This window comes from Stegodyphus dumicola, chromosome 2 (genome assembly GCF_044657685.1).
Source record: "Stegodyphus dumicola isolate Sdum_Otavi_A_Nest chromosome 2, ASM4465768v1".
NCBI lineage: Eukaryota > Metazoa > Arthropoda > Arachnida > Araneae > Eresidae > Stegodyphus > Stegodyphus dumicola.
Window position 1 is genome coordinate 8,944,611 of NC_140769.1, and position 23,002 is coordinate 8,967,612.

Consider the following 23,002-nt stretch of genomic DNA (forward strand, 5'->3'; position numbering starts at 1 on the left):
TAATTCACCCCCTTCAGAGGCCCCCCCTCTTCGTGCTTAGAAATTTCTTGAGAGGGAAAAAATGGGGATCTCTTGACCATCGATGAGTATAGAGTGTGATTTTTGTAACTAAGATCCCCGACTTTTTTTTTTCCAGGTATCAAACTTAGATTTATGAGCAAATATAAATACAGTGTGACGGAATTTGTTAAACTTGTACAATAATAAATTACAACGGTTAAATTAATAAATTAATTTTATATTTAACTAATATTTAAGAAAAATAAACTGTATAAATTATTTTTGCTGATATGCTCTCACATTGTGTATGGATTTATGATTTTGTCAATTACTGTTTTTCTGAAATATACATGAATTTTTTGGGAACGGTAATAGTTAATGTTACTTTATTTAAAATATTATGTACATCTCTGTGATGATATATGTCTTTTCTAGTTAGGTCTCAAGATAAGGGCATACACATTACCATGTAGGAATTCATTCATTTATTTTTTTTAACTTATCTAAAGTTTGCTTCTTAAAGACACTAATTTTTGCAAATGAACTCCTTTTAACTACACTCAAGGACATAAAAGTATTTTAGGATATTTTCTACTTCTTTTCCTTTTCTTTCTATGGGCCCCCTTTTTTTTTTCCCCTCTATTATTTTTGGGCCATTTATTTTAAAGCTTATTTTGTCCCATCTTTTCTTTCTGACCTTTTGAACTCGTACAAAATGTACGAAGTTCCTTTTTCTCTCCTCAAATACGAAATTGCCCCCCTTTCTATATACTTTTCCTTCGCACCTATGCTTGATTTTTCGTCCATCGGTGCAGAAAGACTTAGCGGGTGCAAAACAAGACATCTGTCTACTTTGTCTGTCTGTCGATGGCAACACATTTTATTGCTGGCACTGTTTTGGTTTTCTCTCGTGTTTTTATTTAAACTTGATTCTGATTTCTCGCGGCAATTATGTAAGTACATTTTGACACTCTGACTAAATATTTAAAGTTAAAATGAATCATATAATTGTACATATCGAATTTTCCATGTTTAAAATGCTACACTTTGCGTAAAATGTTGAAATTAATTATGTATTGAAAGTAGTTCTTTACTTGCGTGATGATTTTAATCTCCATAGTTTCTAGCTGAGTGCAGAATTTCATGTATTCATTAATTCACCGATATTAGTCTTTTGACTATCGATTATAATACCTTATATTTAATTCAAAGAAATTTAAACTTATTCAATAGTGTGGTGCTTGATTACTTGATATAGGCTTCGCGCGGTTCTAAATATTCAAATGTGCATCTGTTTTCCCTATAAAATTCACTTTGCGTTTTCTTCTCCTCTGATTCTTTTTTCAAATATATTCTGGCTTTTTTTCTGTTACTGAATTGGGAAGGCTAATTTTGCTTTTTCACCTTAGACATTGCACCTCGGAGTGTTTAAAAGGATTCAAAGGCAATATTTATAAACCTACGATTCTAGATTCAGAAAAATGTGACAAAATGAAAAAATATCTTAATGGTATTGCCACGTAAACGACGTATTTTACAGGAAGTTTGCGATGAATTTCTAATTGTTTGGAGAACTTTTGATTGAAACCATTCTTTTAACCACGTATATCTTCATTTATTTTCTCTTTTCACTAGGCACAAACATAGAAAATGGTTCTAAACTTGTGTGATGAATAGGTGTTTGCAGAAAGGAAATTTTGTATTGAAAAAGAAATTGGAAACTGATCATTTAAAAAATTCATATTATAAGCCTTAATGTACCAGACACAAGGCTGGCACTAGGCATTTTCCCACCTGATACAATCTCTGTGGCTCCTAAATTCTGAAATTTGTGCCATCCTTAGATTTTGTTGCTCAGTGCTTCACTAAATTCTGCCACACTGGCTTTGGCATCGGCCCTGACCTTATATAATTGACGTATAGTTTCATATTTATTCTTAATGATCAAATTACAAAATAAATAAAATTAGAAGCTTCTTCTGTGCCGTCTAAATACACGTAGCTTTTTAGTATCACCTTTTAGTGTATCAGAAATCTTTAGTTAAATCCAAAAATTCTAAAAGAGGAAGCTTATTGAAGAAGAAATTGAATTCATAAAGAGAGAGAAAGTTGAGACATTAACAAGTTAAAAGATGGAGTAGAAACTAGAGGGAACATTCGTTTGTTTATTGAATCAAATTTCTTATTGTTAGAAAAGATGCTAAAGAGAAGGAAAATGTTTTATAAATTAGACAAAGTATCTGGAAAATTTTCAAATTGAAAAGGTGCTTAAAAATGTATTGTTGCTTTAAAAAGTGCATGTATTTTGTACCTTTTAATGCACAAAAATCTTAATATTGTTTTAGAATTAATGTCATAAATTATATGTATAATTATCTGTTATTTTAAACTGTAAAATGTTCTTAGACTGTGACTTTAATAGATTTTTTAACAAATATTAAAAAAAATTAATAGTGACCATCTAAATCTATAATAGGCTGAAATGCCGTTCAGCCCCCCTGCTTGGCAACTTTTTATGAATGGGCAATAATAAACGTACCAACATGATTTAACTTGATATTATGATTCACTATAAACATTGATTCACTTTTAAAATCTGCATAAATGTATGTATGTTTCTCACATTGTGATAAAACAACGCTACCTAGAGCCATCAAATTTTGAATAACATGCATTTTCACCCAAATCTGGGCATCTGGAAGCCCGAATTTGGAATTTGTTGTATTATCTGTTTCATATTTTGTAAAACATTTAACGAATTTTTGATTAACAAACTCGACGATTTCAAAGCGAGCAGTGGCAACACTATACAGGGGGAAAAAAATATTTTTTTCTCCAGCGCGCAAAACTGTATCAGAAATTCTAAAGATATGCTCATTTTAAAATTATTTTGTGATATTGCTGTTGAACTGAATTTTACGGTTTAAGTGCGAAGAACATGATATTTAATAAATAAAAGTAACATATAAAATGTTAAAAAAAAACACTCCTTTGCTGCGTGTAAAATCTTAAATTTTAGATTTTATTTTGTTTTTTAATCTCATATGTATTTTTTTTAATTTCCTGTTGACAATATTACTTATTGTAGCTTTAGATATTGAAAAGCCATGGTTTTCACAGAGTTTTTAAATAACTAGATGCGAAAAATTTCTTCGGAAAGAGCATAAATGTCCGAAGACAAATTGTCAAATAGCAGACAATAATTTATGCCAGGGTTGGCCAAACTTTATGTCAGTAAGAGCCGCACGTTTGAATCCAGGAATATTCGAGAGCCACATCTAGATTTTCTAAATGCCACAAGTTCATATTTACATCATTATACCAGTAGTGGAGGAGGTTTTAAATAGAAAGAAATCCCTGATAACTTTGTAAAAAGAGTCTAAACTAATTATTTCCTTTTGGACACTGAATAGTTTTCATTTACCATATTTCATACATATATTTTATATGCATGAGCCGCACAAGTTGTCTGCGAGAGCTGTATCAGGTTCGCGAGCTGCACTTTGGCCACCCAATTTATGCTTTCAAAAGTATACCTGCAGTTAAGAAGAATTTCCAAGTAAACAATTTGTTTTGGAATTTTTACTGGAAGCACTTCCGCAGAGAACCTGGTAAATGTAAACATTGCCAACTTTGGCGATAATAGTTCAAACCTGGTAACCCAGCAGATTTTTCCTATTCGCTTGTTTGAAGTTTACAACCATTCCTCTTTTGTTCATTTTGATGAATTATCACTGTCGTTGTTTGCATTTGCAGATTTATATTATTCTTCTCTTATTTATTATTATTTTTTCTGAATTTTTTAACAACGAATAGATAGAAATATTTTCGTAGATAGATGCCGGTTCTCGGTTCGGGATGAAAGGAAGAAAGTACGGCGGGAGGGGTGCGAATGCTAATTTGTAACACGGCTGTTTACATTGTGTTCTTAATTATTAACAGCTCTAAGAACCATGAGGTTTCCAACCTCTAAAATAATTTGTTTCCGTAGGCCGCAAAAATGTGCATGTGCATTTTAAATAATTAAGTAATGCTTTTATTTTGGTTGATCTTTACAATATGGTAACTGGTAGTTTGGCGACATTTTGGAGGCGATAAAGGTTACTACCTGGGACTTTGGTAATAATGTGAGCAGTACTCAGTTCCGATTACGCATTATTTTGTGTGGGGGAAATGAGAGATCATGGGATATGTCATGTGATATTAATGGACGAATTACGGTTCTTTAATCGGAAAAGCGGGGAATTTGGACAAGTATCTGTGGATGTATATTATTTTGTATTAAGCTCCATTGTGTGTTGTGTGAAGTAGGGTTGAATAATTTTGGGATTGTATGGCGCTGTCTAAAGTGAATTGTAGATGTGATAAAGAGAATTTTTTTTTATCAAATTCTATCAAATTCGGAAAAAAAATCGTTCAGTAATTTTATTGAATCCATAATAAAAGTGTATCCACCATGTAAGGAAGATTCGGAAGAAGATTAGGTTAGTTAGACTTTGTTAAGAATGTGAGTAGTATTCAGTTCTGATTACGCATTATTTTGTGTGAGGGAAATGAGAGATCATGGGATATGTTATGTGATATTAATGGACGAATTACTGTTCTTTAATCGGGAAAAAATCTGGCAATTTTGTATTTGGCTTTATTCTGTGTTGTGTGAAATAGTGTTTGTGAATTTTTGGATCCCATGGCCGTAACTAAAGTGAATTCGAAATGGGTATTTAGTGGTATTGAAAAGGATAGTAATAAATGTTTTTTAAGGTTGTGCGAGAGAGAAATAAAGATGTTTTATTATGTTATTTATTTTACCTGGTATCTTGCTTTGAAAGATAAGTATGATTTTAAAGATTCGGAAACAGAAGTAAGAAAAGTGTATCTGCCACGTAATCAAGATTCTGAAGAAGATTAGGTAAGTTAGTATTTTTAATTATTTGAGGATATTATTTTTATGCATTGTTGTAAATGTAAGGTGGAAAGGAATTTGGTATTATTGGGAAAATTGTTATTAGCAATGATTTAGTTTAAAGTAATTAGGATTGTAAGGTAATTTTTATTAATTTAATGTATGTGCTCATTTATATTTTAAGTAGTGTTTTTGAATTTAATTATATTTTAATGAAATGATAGTTATTTTGTGAATTTTATGTTTGTAGGAATTTGGTATAGGTTTAAGTTGAAATAAACGTGTATGGAAATAATTTAAATATTTGAATATTTTGTAATGCTTGAGGTATGAATTCGTTGGTGACGTGTATAATGTAATAGATGATTTAGAGGTAAAAGTTTTTGGATATTCTATTTATTTTATATGTGGAAATGTTGATATTTGTAAAGGGTAAATACTTTTTCGCGATCATGTAATTTCATATATGTTCTTTTTACCGGGTTTAAAGATTGAGAAAATTGTCATGTATTTTCGTGAAATTTTTTTAATTTATGAGAAAAAAGCAGTGTACATGGATATAGTGAAGAGTGTGCGCAATGCCATTTTTGTGCAACTCTGGGATGTTTTTTTAAGTAAAAATAAGTCGACGTGTACATGGTTTAGTGATATTTTAATGAAATGATAGTTATTTTGTGAATTTTATGCTTGTAGGAATTTGGTATACGTTTAAGTTGAAATAAACGTGCATGGAAATAATTTAAATATTTGATACTAAGTATTTGTAATGCTTGCGGTATGAATTCGTTGGTGACGTTTATAATATAATAGATAATTTAGAGGTAAAAGTTTTTGGGTATTTTATTTATTTGATACGTGAAAATGTTCATATTTGGAAAGGGTATATACTTTTTCGTTATTAGGTAATTTCATATATGTTCTTTTTAATGGGTTTAAAGATTAAGAAAATTGTCATGCATTTTCATGAAATTTTTCTAATTTATGAGAAAAAAGGAGTGTACATGGATATAGTGAAGAGTGTGCGCAATGCCATTTTTATGTTATTCTGGGATGTTTTTTTAAGTAAAAATAAGTCGACTTTTACATGGTTTATGTGTATGTGTTATTTTGAAAAACACGTAAGGAGTATGGTATTGTGCACTTTTTCCCAATTTTGCAGTGAATATTTGTCATGATTAAGCAGTTTTGTTAGATAAAATTTCTAGCATAAGTGTAATTCGGCTTGTAGATTGTTGGAAGAAGTGTTCAGTAGATAAAAAGAAAAGAAACATGTCTTTACTTCGTGAAGACAAAATGGCGGCGGAAAAAAAAAAAATAGAGGGTTGCTGTAGGAAAGTTGGTCGCCAAATTTTCGCCAAAAAATCGCCAAGTTACCATAATGTAAAGATCAACCTTTATTTTTATTATTGGTTATTGTCATCTAAAATTATGAGAATAAACCAATTTTTATGGTGTAAAATTTTAACAAGGTAATATATTGTTAATGCTTTTCTAACAATAACCTTTCAGAGGATGGCAGGTGTGACATAAATAGATGATTAAATTGAAATAAAAAATATTATTGATTATCTAAGATGACAGAATAGTTTGATGCATTATACCATAGTTATCAAAATCAGCAAACCATTGCTGGTGTAAGGAATATATTGTTTTCTGTGTTAAATGGAATTTAAGACAATTTTTTTTTCATTTATCACGTTTAACCGGTTAATTTCAGTATATTAATACTAATTTATATTTTTTAAATGAATTTTTATTTCCGTTATAAATGTTTATATATTGTCTTATGCTTAATATATTCTTTTCTCTGCTAACTTGAATTTAATACGAATTTATTTTCGTATATCACGTTTAGACGGTTAGTTTTACATCTACATGCGTATTATCTGTGAATTTTCTGCTACCATATGCTTAATATATTGTTTTGTATGCTAACTTGAATTTACATGCATTAAAAATCACGTTTACAAGGCTCGGATCATCGTTGCTGAACCGCGAGCTTGGCGAGTAAAAATGCAACGGTGCCAACGGGTTCTCTGCGGATGAAAACCCTTTTTACTTGCTAATTTCAGCAGTTAATTCAGTTGCTGTTTGAATGTTCTTATGTGGTAGTTATCAATTGAGTGTTTTTTTCCCCCATTTTTCTGCATATATTTCATTAAATAAACAATCACTATCTGTGATGCTGAGAGAGGTGAGTGAATGTACATGTATATTTATTACTTTATTGGAAGTGCAAGGGGAATGCGAAGTCATTGAATGGTGTATGAAAGTTTGTTTGATTGCTACTTGTTTTGTTTTTCTGAAATGTGGTGATAATATGCGTTTGTGTGAGAGAAAGGGAAGTTTAGATGGTGTTATTATTAAATTTAACTTTGCAGATGCTGCTGCTATTGTGAACGCAGATTGATTAAGTCAATCACGTGACTAGTCTTGCTTTGGAGTCAAGAGTAGATGTTCTGTTTTTGTCAGTTGAATTTCCAACACCACTTTTTTTGGCTTAAAAATAAAATCGCATTTTAATACAGTCCATTTGCTGTTTGTTATTAATCCGCATCGCTACATTATTTGTCATTCCTCCTGTTTCACCCGAAGATTTATGAGTTTTTGGAAACAATAATTCCTGTTGCTGAATTGATTTCATATGCTACAAACGTCGCTAAGCCTATTTTTAGTACTTTCGATTCGTGAATTTGTTTACAAAGCTTCGCGTCTTGTGTTTTTATTGTGTTTTAATCTGTTGTTTTTTAATCGCTCCAACGAACATTTATTTGTCATCGCCTGATGGATAATATGTATTTTTCGTATTAATCAAATAATTTGATGCTACGGAATTTTGCTGACTTATTTGAAGGAACACATCTGCTGTATCAGTTTAGAGTAAGTCAATTTTATATTTTTAATAATGGATATGAAATCACTATTAATAAAGAAACGAGTCGCTAAAGGCAGTTTAACGAAATTGAAAGATAAAATTAATTCTGAGATTGCTAAAGCCGATGAGGCAAAAATTGAACTTTTAAAAAGGAAATTGAATGTTTTTAGTGCAGATGTTTTACGCATCTTTGATAACATTTATGTAACGTGAAGAAAAGGAAGTTGATACCTATGTTGAAGAATATCAAATATTTCAAAATACAATTATGATCTTTACTTGGAATTAGAGCGAAAAGGTTCTCGCCTTGATGATGTTAGTTCAGTTAGTGTTAATTCAGATACTAAAGAAGTAAAATTTCCGAAATTAACTTTACCTACCTTTAATAGAAATTTAGATCAATGGCTCACATTTAGCGATTTTTTTTTTTTAAGGCCAGTGTACACAATAATGTTAAATTATCAGACGCTCAAAAGCTTCAACATCTTAAGAGCTCTTGTAAGGCTGAAGCTCTGAAAATAATTTAAATTTACCCATTTCAGATTCAAATTATAAAATTGCTTGGGATTTATTCGAAGATAGATTTTCGAATAAAAGTGAACTGGTGAATTCACTAAGAAGCTTATTATGCATCCAAATGTTTCTGATTCAGCGGATGCTATTTTGAGTCTTGTCGACATTACGAATGAATGCATCCGTTCCCTAAATGTTCTGGAACAAAGGGTCGAAGGCTTTGGTTACATATTGGTTACTCATTTACTTCTAAGAAAACTGGATAAAAATACACGCATTTGGTATGAGACACTTAAAAGGTGATCAACTAAGAACATTAAATGAATTACTTATGTTTCTAAAGGAACACGCTAGAACACTTCACAACAGTAAAACCAATTTGAAGGAAAAAGAGGATAAATTCCAAGGTCACATCTTTGGTTTTAGAAACTAAGACAAATTGTCCTTATTGTAAGAAAGACCGTAACTTATATAAGGCAATTATAATACAGGGTGTCTGTAAAAGAATGTCCGAGTTTCAAATTGTAATAGTACCAGCTGTAATCGTTCTACAGTTGTGGTTGAAGGTGACGAATAAAGAATAACTCCAACAGTTTCAGATAAGCACATGCGCTTGTACCGCTACATCGTTTTCACAGTTGCAGCGTCATCTATTCAAAATGGCAACTTCTGAGCGTAAAGCGTTTTCTGTTGTACAATTTGCTAAGAGTGATTCGGTAATTGCCGTTCAACGTGCATTCCGATTAAAGTTTAAATGTGATCCCCCATGTGACAGAAATATCCGCTGATGGTATCGACAATTCGAAACGACCTGATGTCTTTGTAAAGGTAAAAGCCCTGGAAGACCCAAAGTTTCTGTAGAGAATGTGGAAGTGACGAAGAATCTTTCCGTCGTAGTGCGCAGAAATCTGTTCGGAAAGCAAGTCATGAGCTACAGTTGCCAAAGACAACAGTCTGAACGATTTTTTAAAAAAAATTTACACTTGTGTCCATACCGATTACAGTTGGTACAGAAATTAAAGCCAAATGATTGTGCAGATAGTGAACCTGCAAACTTTATTTGGCAACAAGATGAAGCCCCTTCTCATTGCAGTCTCTTTCTGTGAGATTGGATAAACGCCGGAAGTTTAACACATTGAGTACTTATAGCAAAAACTAGGTTAGTTTTCCTTCAATTTCATGTATGATTTGTTATATTTAGTATAAAATAAACTCCTGTAATATACCATTAAAACTCGGACATTCTTTTACGGACACCCTGTATTATATAATTTGTCAAATTATCTGTTAGCAAGAGATTCAATTTTGTGAAGTTTAATAAACCTTGTTTTAATAGTTTATCTAATGTGCATAATGTTAAGGTTTGTAAAAGCTTGAGTACATGCAAAACGTGTTATAATAATTATAATTCATTATTGCATTTCACAAAATCTCGAGATACTGTTTTATCTGCTACAGTACAAAGTCTTTAATCCGGACGTTCATAATCTGGAATGATCTACAATCCGGGCCTCAGAGCTGTAAACTTTCTGCGCATGTGTAGCATTTACGCATGTGCATATGCGTTCATGCATGCGCATACCTTTACACATGCGCATATGCGTTTACGCATGCGCATAATACGTTTACATATGCGCTTTAATGTGTAATGGATGGTATAAGCTAGGCTAAAAGTATCTAATTATCTATTTCAGTTAATGTTGCAGATTGTGTTGTTCCTTAATCTTCGAATTGGATCCAGAATCTTCGAATTGGATTATTATTTTTTGCAGACTGTTAGAGCAATTTTATAAAAAGTAAGCTTGAACTTTCGATTCTGTCAAAAAGAGTTTCCGATCGTGGAGCTGCCAAAGGATCTACAAAGCGAAAGCATGTTTCGATGTCCATCAAACGAAAAGTGGAATTGCTGGAAAAAATGGATAAAGTCATAAAGAAAGTGACAGAGAGGTTAGTGAAAATGAAAAAATTATGGTTGACAAATTAGTCGATATTCTCGGCACAGCAATTACGGAACTTGAACAGCGGAACTTTGTAACTGAACAAGAAATTATGTCTTTATAGAATTAAAGAGAAAGTATTAGCACATAAAACAAAGCAACTTAAACAACTTACATTGAAAGAAATGTTTAATAAAGTAAACAAATAAATATTAAGCTTTTTTTTGTATATTTTGATAACCTTTAGATCATAATTGCTCTTTATTTCATAAATTACGGTTGTTTTGGCCTCCTCGGTGATTGCGGTGATTTGTGCCCAGAGGGTGCACCGCACAAAGAGTTAGTTGCGTAACAGAACGTAAGGGAAGCAGACACGCAAAAATGTCGGGCGTATTACCGCTAATTGAGGTAATTGCATCGTATCTGTCAGGTGGCAGAAAACTAGTATGCTGTATCAATTCACATGCCAGGTGGCAGAATATGTCTATCATGTACATGCCAGGAGGCATAACGCTTGTAAATATGCCAGGTGGCATACGACTTGTAAATAAATGTAGAGTAAAATATCTTGGTGCAATAGATCAAGGAACAAGCATCAACAACCTTCTGATCATTTGGATACGTACAACGGTTTCATGTTTTAAATTTTATAATTTCTGCATGCCATCTTACCAGATTTAAATTGATGATCTGTAATCCGGAAAAACCCCTAATCCCGAATCACCAAAGTCCAGATTAAAGACTGTGTACTGTACTGATAATAATGGAAATACATTGTCCATTCATGCAAGGGTGTTTACTCCTCAAAATGTGGCAGAAAATTCCATCCCAGATAATGTTTCTAATAATTTTAATCGGATACAATTTTAATCAGATCTAATTTTGTGAAAAGTGGAACTATAAGCAAGGAAGTTTTGTTGTGCACTGCTGCAATTAAAGTTTGTGACGTGCTAGGTAATTACGTACAGTGTCGAACCTTGTTGGATTCTGGCTCACAGGCAAACTTCATTACTGAGAGTTGTCTTTCAAAACTTCGTCTGGATAGAAAGAAAGCAAAGATCCAGATATCGTGCCCAGGATCAACCGCATCTCAAACAAATGGAGAACTGGAGATTACTTTCTCCCCTCACTTTGGTTCAGAACCTTCCTTTAGAACTTCTGTTTTTGTTATAGACAAGATTTGTGGAAACATACCACATGTATCATTACCATCAAATATTGTGAATTCTTTCAATGATCTGATTTTGGCCGATCCTACATTTTATGAATCTGCTCCAGTAGATATTCTTCTAGGAGTCGATGTTTTCATGTCACTTGTTTTGGGTGACCCAATTAAACGAAACCAAGAACTTCCAACAGCTGATTGTTCAAAATTAGATTGGACCATTTCAGGAACAGCATTAGTTAATTCTTATGTGAACTCTTGCATATCATTAAATAAATTAGAGTTAACTACTGATGAATTAGTTAAGAAATTTTGGACTCTCGAAACAGTTCCGGAAGAAACTGTTCTGTCGAAATCCAAAGTAAAGTATGAGGAACATTTTAAAACATCTCATGACAGAGACAACTCAGGTAGATATGTAGTAAAATTACCATTCAAGAAATTGCCATCAGAATTAGGAGATTCAAGGGAATTAGCTTTGAGAAGGTTTTTACTTTTGGAAAATAGATTAGTGAGAAAACTCGAACTGTATAACTGAGGTGAAATGGAATCATGTTCAAGGAAAAAATAATCCTGCTGATTATGGTACTAGAGGATTACAACCTAATGAATTGATTGAATGTGATCAATGGTTCAGTGGACTTTCCTGGTTACAGAATTTTAATCTGGAATCTGTGTTGGATGAACAAATGGAATTTGACAGTCAAGAAATAGCCTAGAAAGAAAGAAGTTGCATTATTTCTAATTTAGTTAAAATCAATGATGACTCTTTTCTTTGTAAATTTTCATTCTTGAATAAAATTGTGCCCTATTGTAGCTTATTGTTTACGATTTATCAACAAATGTTTAAAGGGCACTTCTAAGAAAACAGGATTTCTTGTCAGTGAAGAACTTTAATAATGCGAATTGTACAATAATAAGAATTTTACAACATTCTGAATTTCCTGACGAAGTATCAAGCTTAAAGAGTGGAAATTCTGTGAAATTGTATAGCTGAATACTTTCCTTAAGTCTATTTCTTGATGAGAGAGATATTATTCGTATTGGAGGACGATTAAGGAATTCAAATATTTTGAAAACTCGAAAGCATCCTATGCTCATTCCTCAAAAACATTTCATTTCTAAGCTCATCATCAGACATTATGATGAAATGTATTTGCATGCACCTCCTACACTTTTGCTTTCTATAATAAGATGAAGGTTTTGAATTGTCGCTGCTAAATCTGAAATAAGAAAAGTGCTTAAGAATTGTATTGTTTGTTGTAGAAAAAAATTTGCCCAAGTTGCAAAACAAATAATGGCTGACCTACCATCATCTAGAGTTACAGCGTCACTAGCTTTTTTTCAAGTTGGGATGAATTTTGCCGGCCCATTCATGATAAAACACAGAGCTGGTCAAAAGGCTTTCAAGTGTTATGCTTGCATTTTTGTCTGTTTTACCACTTTAGCAGTTCATCTTGAGGTCGTCGAAGATCTTTCTTCTAAAGCTTGTGTGGAAGCATTAAAATAGTTTATATCCAGGAGAGGAAAACCAAAGGAAATATTTAGTGACTGTGGGATGAACTTCAAGGCTGCTAGCAAGGAAATACGTAAAGCTTTCTTGTTATGTCAAAAAAATGAACGACTGCATTCTTTCCCGACTTCAGAAAATGTTAAATGGAATTTCATTCCTCCAGCCGCACCACATTTTGGAGGACTGGGGAATCTTTTGTAAAATCTATGAAGTATCATCTTCGAAGATTGATGGGAGCAGCATCCTTGACTTATCCCAAATTCACAACTTTGGTAACTCAGGTTGAGGCCTGTATGAATTCTAGCCCTTTGTCTCCACAATCTGATGATCCAAATGACATTTGTGTTATCACACCTGGACACTTTCTCATTGGTATATGTCTTACATCATTGCCCGAAGAAAATTTAGAAAAATAAAAAAATATTGTTGATCGATGGAAATTGAGACAACTAATTTTCCAAAACTAGGAAAACTGGAGAAAATGGATTCGAGAATATCTGTCTGAGTTACAACATCAAAATAAGTGGAAGAAATCTCACAAAAATATGTCTGTCGATGACTTAGTACTGATTAAGGATGAAAACATACCACCTCTTCAATGGTAGAATAATTCACTGGGTAGAATGATTCGTGTATATCCAGGATCGGATAAGAAGGCTCGAGTTGTAGATATTCGAACTGCCAATGGAGAAATTAAAAGACCTAAAGCTTTGCCCTTTGCCTGTCAGACACTAAGATCTTTGAACTCTTTAGAACATTAGCCTTTTTTACTCTGTTAAGTTTGATTATTTACAGCTTTTCTTTATACTTTGTCACTAATATTTTCTTACAATTTTTCAGGTTATCTTGTTGTTTCCTTTGAAGCTCTTGGAGTACTTCAAGGGGCACGGTATGTTATTATTAAATTTAACTTTATAGATGACACAGCTATTGCGAACACAGATTGATTAAGTCAATCACGTGACTAATCGTGCTTTGGAGTCGAGAGTAATGTTCTGTTTATGTTAGCTGAATTCCCAACACAACTCTTTTTTGGCTTAAAAATAAAATCACATTTTAATACAGTCTATTTGCTGTTTGTTATTAATCCGCATCGCATCACTACATTATTATTCAGATGGGTTTGAATGGCGATGTAGAAAGCAAGGAAAAGTAAATGTGCATGATGTTTGTAGGAGTTTAAGGAAATGTTCATAGTTTAGTCATAGCCATTTGAGTATATGTGATATTTTGAGAATTACAAAGTGTTGGTTTTTGAAAATGGGAAATGAATCTGTTATTCAAGAAGTGAAAGTGCATGAACCTGTTGTTGATTGGTTTATGTTTTGCAGAGAAAATGTATGATGACTGATAAATGATAGTGTTCCAATTGGTGGTGAAGGAGAGTGATAGTTGAAGTGGATAAGAGCAAGTTCGGGAAAGTGAGGTATGGAAGATGAAAGCCTGTGGATTAGGTAATTGGTGGTATAGAAAGAGGAACAAACAGGTGTTTTTTTAGAGAGGTTGAGAATAGATCAAAGGTGAGTTTGGGTGTTGCCGGGATCAACTATGGTTTCAGCCTGCTGGAAGGCATATGGTGGACTGAAAAATTTAGGTTATGGTCATCTGACTCTCAACCACAGTCTGTACTTCCATGATCCTGAGACGGGTGCGCACACTAATTCCATAGAGGGTACTAGGTCTGGAATCAAGCATCATTTATGTCACAATACAAACCATGTAGATGGCGAAATTGATTCATATTTAGTGGAATATATGTGGCCGAGAGAAATATGAAATTGTGAAATATGAATGAATAATAAGATGGCTTACAAAACTTTCTTTGTGTCTTTCTGTTTTTAACATTTTGTGCATTAACTTTATTTATTTATTAGATATCATGTTCTTACGAGGGTACTTATGAAACATAAACTTCAATTCATCAGCAAAATCATCAAATATTTAAAAACAGCATATATTTAGAATATCCAACAGATAGTCTTGCGCACTGGAGATAAAAATATTGTTGCGTGCTTACGCAACAAAAATGCTTAAATTTTCTCAAATTATCATGCAGTATTACAATATCTCACAGTAGTTATCTTTTAACTACTCAAATATCCAGTAGAACATAATTCAAAACAGCTATAGAACGCTAATCCGCGAATTCGCTACAATCAACAAGAGCAGTTTTCTAAACAACAACAAACTAGCAACTACTACGAACTGAGATGTTTTCCTCCTTTTATAAGATTTTAAAAAATCACGCGCTAGAATTTTCCAGTACTTTCTCGAAATCAAAAAGAGATATTTATTTATTTAATGCACGTGCCCTTGTATTTTCAATTTTCCAGCTTAGCTTTCTTTTAATATTCGTCACGCGCTGCAGTACGCGAGAAATAAAACCATTTAATTTATAATTGAACTAAATTAGCTTTTTAAATACCAAATTCGTAGCACTGCCCCTTCCCAAGGACTGCACGTCCTGGGCAGTACAATCCCTGGAGAGGAAGCTAAACTTATAACTGTGGCATAAATGCATTACATTAAATATCAAACAACATGAACAATAAATGTAATAGATAACTTAAACAAATCAAATGCTATCAAATACAAAATACAAATTTAGAAACAAAAAGGACCATTGTCTTACACTATTTACAATTATTTACATTACGTACTATGGCCATAGTAATGAGCTAACCTGTCGTAATGACTTTAGGTTTAGAGTTCGAAGACTTACGGATCTGAACCACGACGTCATTCAGCCTGTTTAGGACCGTGTATGGACCATCCCAAGGTAACTGTAATTTTGGACAAAGTCCTTTCCGTCGAGTCGGATTCCACAACCACACCTTGTCTCCTTTGTGGAACTGATGTTCAGTAGCTCTTGTGTCGTAGCGGGTCTTCATCTTCTTTGTCGCCAAGTTGACTCGCTCTCATGCAAAGTTGTGCATCGCTTCAAACCGGGCCTGGAGATCTTGAATATATTCCTCAGGTGATGAAGGAGCATCTGGAGGGCGACCAAACAAGATATCACAAGGCAGACGAAGGTCACGACCGAAGAGCATCTGTGATGGAGAATAGCCGGTAGTCTCGTGGACAGCACTGCGGTAAGCCAGTAAAAAGAGTGGTAATTTCTTGTCCCAGTCCTGTTGGTTTCTGGAAACCACTAATGAGAGGTTATTAGGGATGGTTCGATTGAACCTGTCTACCATGCCGTCCGACTGGGGATGCAATGGCATTGTTTGAGTTTTGTCAATGCCGAGTAGTTTTCATAGTTCTTTGATTACTGCCGAGGCAAAATTCCTTCCCTGATCGGAATGTAACTGAAGAGGCACTCCGAACCTGGAAATCCAGTGCTGTATCATTACCTTAGCTACTGTGACAGCCCCTTGATCAGGAATAGGATAAGCTTCAGGCCACTTGGTGAAGTAATCATTGACAATGAGTATGTATTTGTTGCCATCATCAGTTCGTGGCAGAGGTCCTAAGATGTCAAAAGCGATACGTTCAAAAGGCGTACCTACGTTGTAACGTTGCAGCTTGCCTCGGGTACGTTTTCTTGGTCCTTTTCTACCTGCACAGGCATCGCAAGATCAGCACCACTTTTGCACGTCATCCTTTGCATTATTCCAGTAAAAGTGCTCACGAACTCTCTGTAAGGTCTTCATAATTCCAAAGTGACCTCATGTAGGGCTGTTATGTAGTTCTTTAAGGACATCAGGAATCCGGGATCTTGGAAGTATCAGTTGCCATCGGAATGTCTTCGAATTTCCGGTATAAGACGCCGTTTCGAATGTGAAGTTGATCCCAGAGTGCCCAGTATTGTTTTGTTGTAGGACTACAGATAGAAATGTCCTGCCAAGTAGGTTTTCTGTTTGATGACTCCATTAAATCAATTATGGGTTTAATGTCGTGGTCTTCCAACTGGTCTTTCATGACTTCATCATCACTCCACGGTTCTCGATCAGCCGATGTTGATGTTGTAATTTGTCTTGCGACCGGAGTCAGCAGCTCGTATCTTGCTTCCACCCTGGAACAATATCGGCAGCTTTCTTGGCAAGGTCTTCTAGACAGGGCGTCGGCGTTTCCGTGTGATGATCCCTTATGATGACGGATAGTGATGTCATATTCTTGGAGTCTCTGTATCCACCTGGCTATTTGACCCTCAGGATTTTTGAAATTTAAAAGCCAGGCCAATGAGGCATGGTCCGTGCGGAGGAGGAATTTTCTCCCGTATAGATAATGATGGAAATGTTCTACAGCTTTGACTATGGCGAGCAACTCTTTCCTTGTGACACAGTAATTCCTCTCCGGTTTAGACAGGTACTTGCTCCAGTAAGCTACTATACGTTCTTGGCCGTCTATTTCTTGGGACAAAACAGCACCAACACTTTCATTGCTCGCATCGGTGTCGAGAATAAATGGTCAGTCGAGCTGAGGATACGTCAGGATTGGAGCAGATGTTAAAGCCTCCTTTAAGTTGTTAAATGCATCCTCGCATTCTTTTGTCCACAAGAACTTTTGGTTGCTCTCTGTCAGCTTGTGTAGGGGTCTTGCGATGGAAGAAAAGTTCTTCACGAAACTCCTATAGTAGGTGCAAAGCCCTAGGAAGCTTCTCAGCTGATGGAAATTTTCGGGACGTTTCCAGGATTTAACGGCTGATACCTTTTCAGGATCCGTGCGCACACCTTCTGCAGAGATGACATCTCCCAGGTAAGTCACTTCCTTTCGGAACAATTTGCATTTAGCGGGACTCAGCTTCAGATTGGCTTCTTTCAGTCTTTACTTCTACGGCTTTTATTTCGTCTTTAAAAGTTAATTGACCAGCTTGAATGGCCTTCATCTCTTCCTTAACGGATTCTTGGCCCAATTTCATCTCGCCTTTAATTTCTTCTTTAACGGAGTTGACGGCTCCTTCCATCTTTTCTTGGAAAGCAGCAAATGCAGTCATCATTTGCCTGAATTGTTCTTCCATCGCTCTTGTTATTGGCATTCAAACCCCACTCCTGACACCAAAAATTGTTGCGTGCGTACGGGTTCGTTATGAAATGAATGCACAAGTCCGATGAAAAATGAACAAAAATTTATTATTATCACAACAAAAATGCTTAAATTTTCTCAAATTATCATGCAGTATTACAATATCTCACAGTAGTTATCTTTTAACTACTCAAATGTCCAATAGAACGTAATTCAAAACAGCTAAAGTATGCTAATCCGCGAATTCGCTACAATCAACAAGAGCAGTTTTCTAAACAACAACAAACTAAGCAACTACTACGAACTGAGATGTTTTCCTCCTTTTATAAAATTTTAAAATCGCGCGTGAGAATTTTCTAGTACTCTCTCGGTTTCTTTTACAGATAAAAATTGAGGTTTCAGTTTATAGCACAGTTTAATTTCTCCAATATCTTTATTGAGTACTTTATATACGGTCAAAAGTCGTTAATCCGGACTCGTCGGGACTTCGGCGATTCCGGATTATAGATCATCAGTTTAAATCTCGTAAGATGGCATGCAGAAATTCTAAAATTAAAAATATGAAACCGTAATTTATGAAATAAAGAACAATTATGATCTAAAGGGTATCAAAATTTACAAAAAAAAAAAAAAGCTTAATATTTATTTGTTTACTTTATTAAACATTTCTTTCAATGTAAGTTGTTTAAGTTGCTTCGTTTTATGTGATAATACTTTCTCTTTAATTCTATAAACAGACATAATTTCTCGTTCAGTTACAAAGTTCCGCTGTTCAAGTCCCGTTAATTGCTGTGCTGAGAATACCGACTAACTTGTCAGTCGAAATTTTTTCGTTTTCACTAACCTCTCTGTCACATTCTTCATGTCTTTATCCATTTTTTTTATCCATTTTTTGCAGCAATTCCACTTTTTGTTTGATGGACATCGAAACATACTTTCGTTTTGTACGATCCTTTGGGAGCTCCAGAATCGGAAATTCTATTTGACATAATCGAAAGTTCAAGTTTACTTTTATAGTATTACTCTTACAGTCTGCAAAAAATAATAAGCCGGATCCAATTCGAAAATTAAGGAACAACGCTAATATCAACATTAACTGAAATAGATCATTAGATAATTTTAGCTTATACCGTCCGTTATACATAAAACTCGCACGCGAAAACGTATTCTGCACTTGCGCACACGCATATGCGCAGACGTAAAAGGTCTTACGCGCACGCGTAAAGACATGACACATGCGCCTATGCGCACATGTCAATGCGGCGCATGCACAGAAAGTTTTTAGCTTTGAGGTCCGGATTATGGGTGTCCGAATTAACGACTTTTGACTGTATAATGTCTTTGTTTATAATTGTACCATTTCCGAGAATAAAACTTTAACAAGAAAATGATTTCTCAAAAGCTTTATGCTATGCGTCATATCAGCGAAAACCCATATTTTGGTGCTGAACTTGGGACTGTAAAAGAAAGATTTAACTGTTGAAATTTGTAATTCTTTCCAAAGGGTCTGACTACCTCCCATGTCAGATACAATTGCTTTGACTCGAAGCCCAGACGATTCATGTGCAAACAAAATGAAAAACAGAAGATTTTCCTTCATTTAACGATCAAAATCAAAATAAATGGGCTGTTTCCATTGCGAAATGAGTCCTCAAACCAATAAAAATGGAGTCTTTTTAAAAAGGACGTAATATCTGATCTAATTTTGAATCATAGCAGAGTGTTGAATCTATATGAATTTCATCAAAAATTATGCGCATAATCTTTCTTCGTCAGTTGCATTTTGGCAAGTTTTCTTTAATCAATAACAGTACATCATTTAAAATGCCAGGGATGCAACTGAATCTTGAGCACCATCTTTTCATTGTACTTGCACTAGGAAGTAGAATAACCAATTTTTCTTTCCAGAAGTCGTAGAACTTTATGGATAATGACCTAATTACTATGCCTTTTGAAATGTCTTCTGGAGACCATTTAATTCGCTTTTTTTTTATTAATGCATTGAGTTTCGGTAAATATGTTTTGAACATACGTTTTCATTTTTCTTAATTTTTCATTTTCTTGATTCACTTTTTTAATTTCTTTCCTCAGTTTCTGAACTTTTTCTAATATTAGTTTTCTATTTCTTTTAAATCTTTTTCTTTGCTGGGAGATAGTTTTTAAATGCTGCTTTCTCTCAGTCTGTAAAACAGAAACCTTATGCTCAAGAGCGGATAGTTTTGTGATTTCTGGAGGTTGGAACAGTTACAACATTGCTGAGTAATATTATTTTCAGTGAGCTCCTCATAGCTATTGTTATCGTTTTGAAATTCCAGACAGGCCTTTTTAGGACTTAAATTCTGAATTCTTTCAAATGCACTTTGTAATTTTTTTCTTTTTTGTTGCTGCCTTGGTGTATTCTGATAAATAACCAAGACAGGAATACAAACAGTTGGAATAGCAGTTGACTTCAGTACCTTTTTTGTCGGTAATCCTAGTAACCTATTTTTCATATCATCCTCATAATCAGGTTCAGTGAAGTGATTGCTGCTTATTCGAGCACTCTTTGTGTTGACAATATCCGCTCTTCGACACCGCTCTTCTGAAACGAACAGGGCTGAAGAAAGAGAATCTAAGAACTAAAGATTAAATCTTTCGCAGTGATGCTCTGGTCAGTCGACGACGGGATGAACCCAGTGACGTCACATAACATCCGGTATGCTCCCCAAGAGGGTTCATGTCGGCATCGTTCTTCTCAAAGGGATGACCCAGCCCTTCTCTTTCTTTAGCCGTTAATAACTTTAAGGATCGATTTTGAAAATAATGAATTAGTTTCTGAGAAAAAATAAAAGCACATTTTTATGCAAAAACTGTAAAACAAATATGATCTCAGTTACATTTCCACTTCAAATAATTTTTCCTTTCAGTATTTTGCAAAACCCATTCTTATTTCTATAAAGTATATAATTTTAATTTAGTGGTAAAAATATTAAATAATTTAGGCCATATCTGTATAAGTTATAGGACTTAAAATAAAAGAATTTATCGAAAAAAATGCAAACTGAGAAAACACAGTTTAAAGAATATAAGCTGTCATATGGTCATCAAATCATTTGAAATTTCTTAAAAATTTTATTACTGAATTTCATTACATATATATAAAATAAAACCTAGTGCTATTCAGTTGGTTAATATGAACGTAAATTACAAACTTTTATTTAAAATCTTTGTAAAACACATTCAAAACAATTTTAACAGATGAATTAATTATATTTTCTAAAACATTTATAATCAATATTAAAACATTTATAATTGATATTAATGCTATTAATTTGTCATTTTATTCATTTTTTTCAAAAAGCAAAGTTTGAAATTTTAGCAGCTACAAAACATTTTATTTAAAATGGCTCAGCAGCATACATGATTTCTTTTCTTCTTTTAATAATTTGGTCTTGTATATAAATTGCATTTTAAATTAATTTAGGTGTATTTTAATTAATTTAACAGTTAAACTCCAATGGCATTCTATAGCCATAATAAACTATGTCAAAAAAGATGTAAGCAAACATTAAAAATCCACCAGTTCGATTCGCGTTCGTGACGTCATTGCTTGCAGTGGCTTATGGGTTAAGGGATAGAAGACGATGTGCATCTGAACCGGTCCTGAAGACAAAACTGCTTTATATCCCTGTTTCTCCATAATACAAACGGTGGCTGTGCAAAAGAGTGTTGCATGTGAGCGGGGCTATTGATGATCCTGAAAACTCCTTAAACATACTTAATTTTCACTTGCAGAAATGTGTATGAAACCTGGATTTAACTTGTATTATGAAGATAGTAGCAGTTTCAACAGTAAGGTTAAACAATAGATCATTAGGTATGTTTGAAAAATTAAAAACACATAATTTCTTAAAAATGGTTAATGTTTTATTTTTTTAATGAATGTAAAAAAAAAAAAAAGAGAGAGAGAGACATGACATTGGAAGTATTGCTGAAATAAATGTAAAGAAACATTTCTATCCAACAAGTTTGCGATTTTTCAGTGGAGATGTGGGTAATCAAGAAGTATTAAGGCAATAGTAAATATAGCTACATTTTCCATGTGCCCCCCTTCCCATGTTTCTCCTGGAGATTTAAAGTATGAAACCAGCAGATAACAAGGAAAACAAATTACTAACAGAAATTTAGTAAACAGAGGAAAAAGCTTGGAAAAAAAAAAAAAAAAAAAAAGAGTTTTTTCTTTCATGGAAGAGGAAGTTTAGTATTGAGCCAAAATATATAAATATTGTACCAAAATGTACGGTATGGCTTTAATATACTTTTATGTTATCAGATACCATCATAATAATGTGAATGAATAATCAGCGTGAAACAAAATAAATAGATGAATGTAAATGGCAATAATGCAGATGTAATAGGATAAGCTGTTTTGAAAAAGTTATGCAGATTTCAGATATAAGTGCCATTCCTGCAGTTATATTTACTCTGAATGTTTATCTGTATAAGAAATTATAACAACAGGAGCATTTTTTTTTTTTTTTTTTTTTTTTATTCATTGGTATACGTGTGTGTGTGAGTTTATATTTTAATGATCGAAGTTACTATGCTATATGCTAATGCCAAACAATCTGCCAGGATATTTTACTGTTTTTATGCTATTAATTTATAAAGCTATGTACAGCTGATATTAGTTCTCATTATTAATAATTATATTAATTTATGTGTAAAAATGTGAGCTTCCTCCTTGTGGTGGCTCAGTGCCGAAGAGGATAAAATATATAATCTCGTAGTAGTAGCCAAGAATGTGTGAAAACTCTGTATCTTCTGGATGTGGTCGTCTGTGCGTGTGTGTCTTCCTGGTTATGACTTGGCCGGTAGCCATGATTTTCTTCAGTGTGGTGTGGCAATTTGAAACATGGAACCTTGGCATTTAATGCAGCTGTTGAAGACTAGAACAGGAGTAGAAATCTAGCAGAGTGTCCCAGACAGCATTTACTATGAAGTTAGGCATAGAATTATTGCAGCCAAGTACATGCCAACTTAATGTAATGGTCGAGTAGACTCTTCTGACATAACGCAGCAGTTTATACAAGTTAATCAGCTATTATCCATGTTATGTTTTCCTCACATGTCATAGATTGACATGCCCTGT

At 33.7% G+C, this 23,002-nt stretch overlaps 1 protein-coding gene across 2 annotated transcripts in view; it reads left to right on the plus strand.

The window, feature by feature from the left end:
- The first annotated feature begins 855 nt into the window (after window positions 1–855).
- LOC118200364 (uncharacterized) overlaps window positions 856–23,002 on the plus strand; it is a 48,415-nt gene continuing 26,268 nt past the window's right edge. The window contains exons 1-2 of one of the 2 annotated variants that reach the window (XM_085810420.1): window positions 871–953; window positions 13,747–13,795. The gene's annotated coding sequence lies outside the window, so the exon portion shown is untranslated. Of the gene's footprint in view, window positions 954–13,746; window positions 13,796–23,002 lie in introns of both variants that reach the window. The other variant, XM_035372325.2, reaches the window with a different exon arrangement.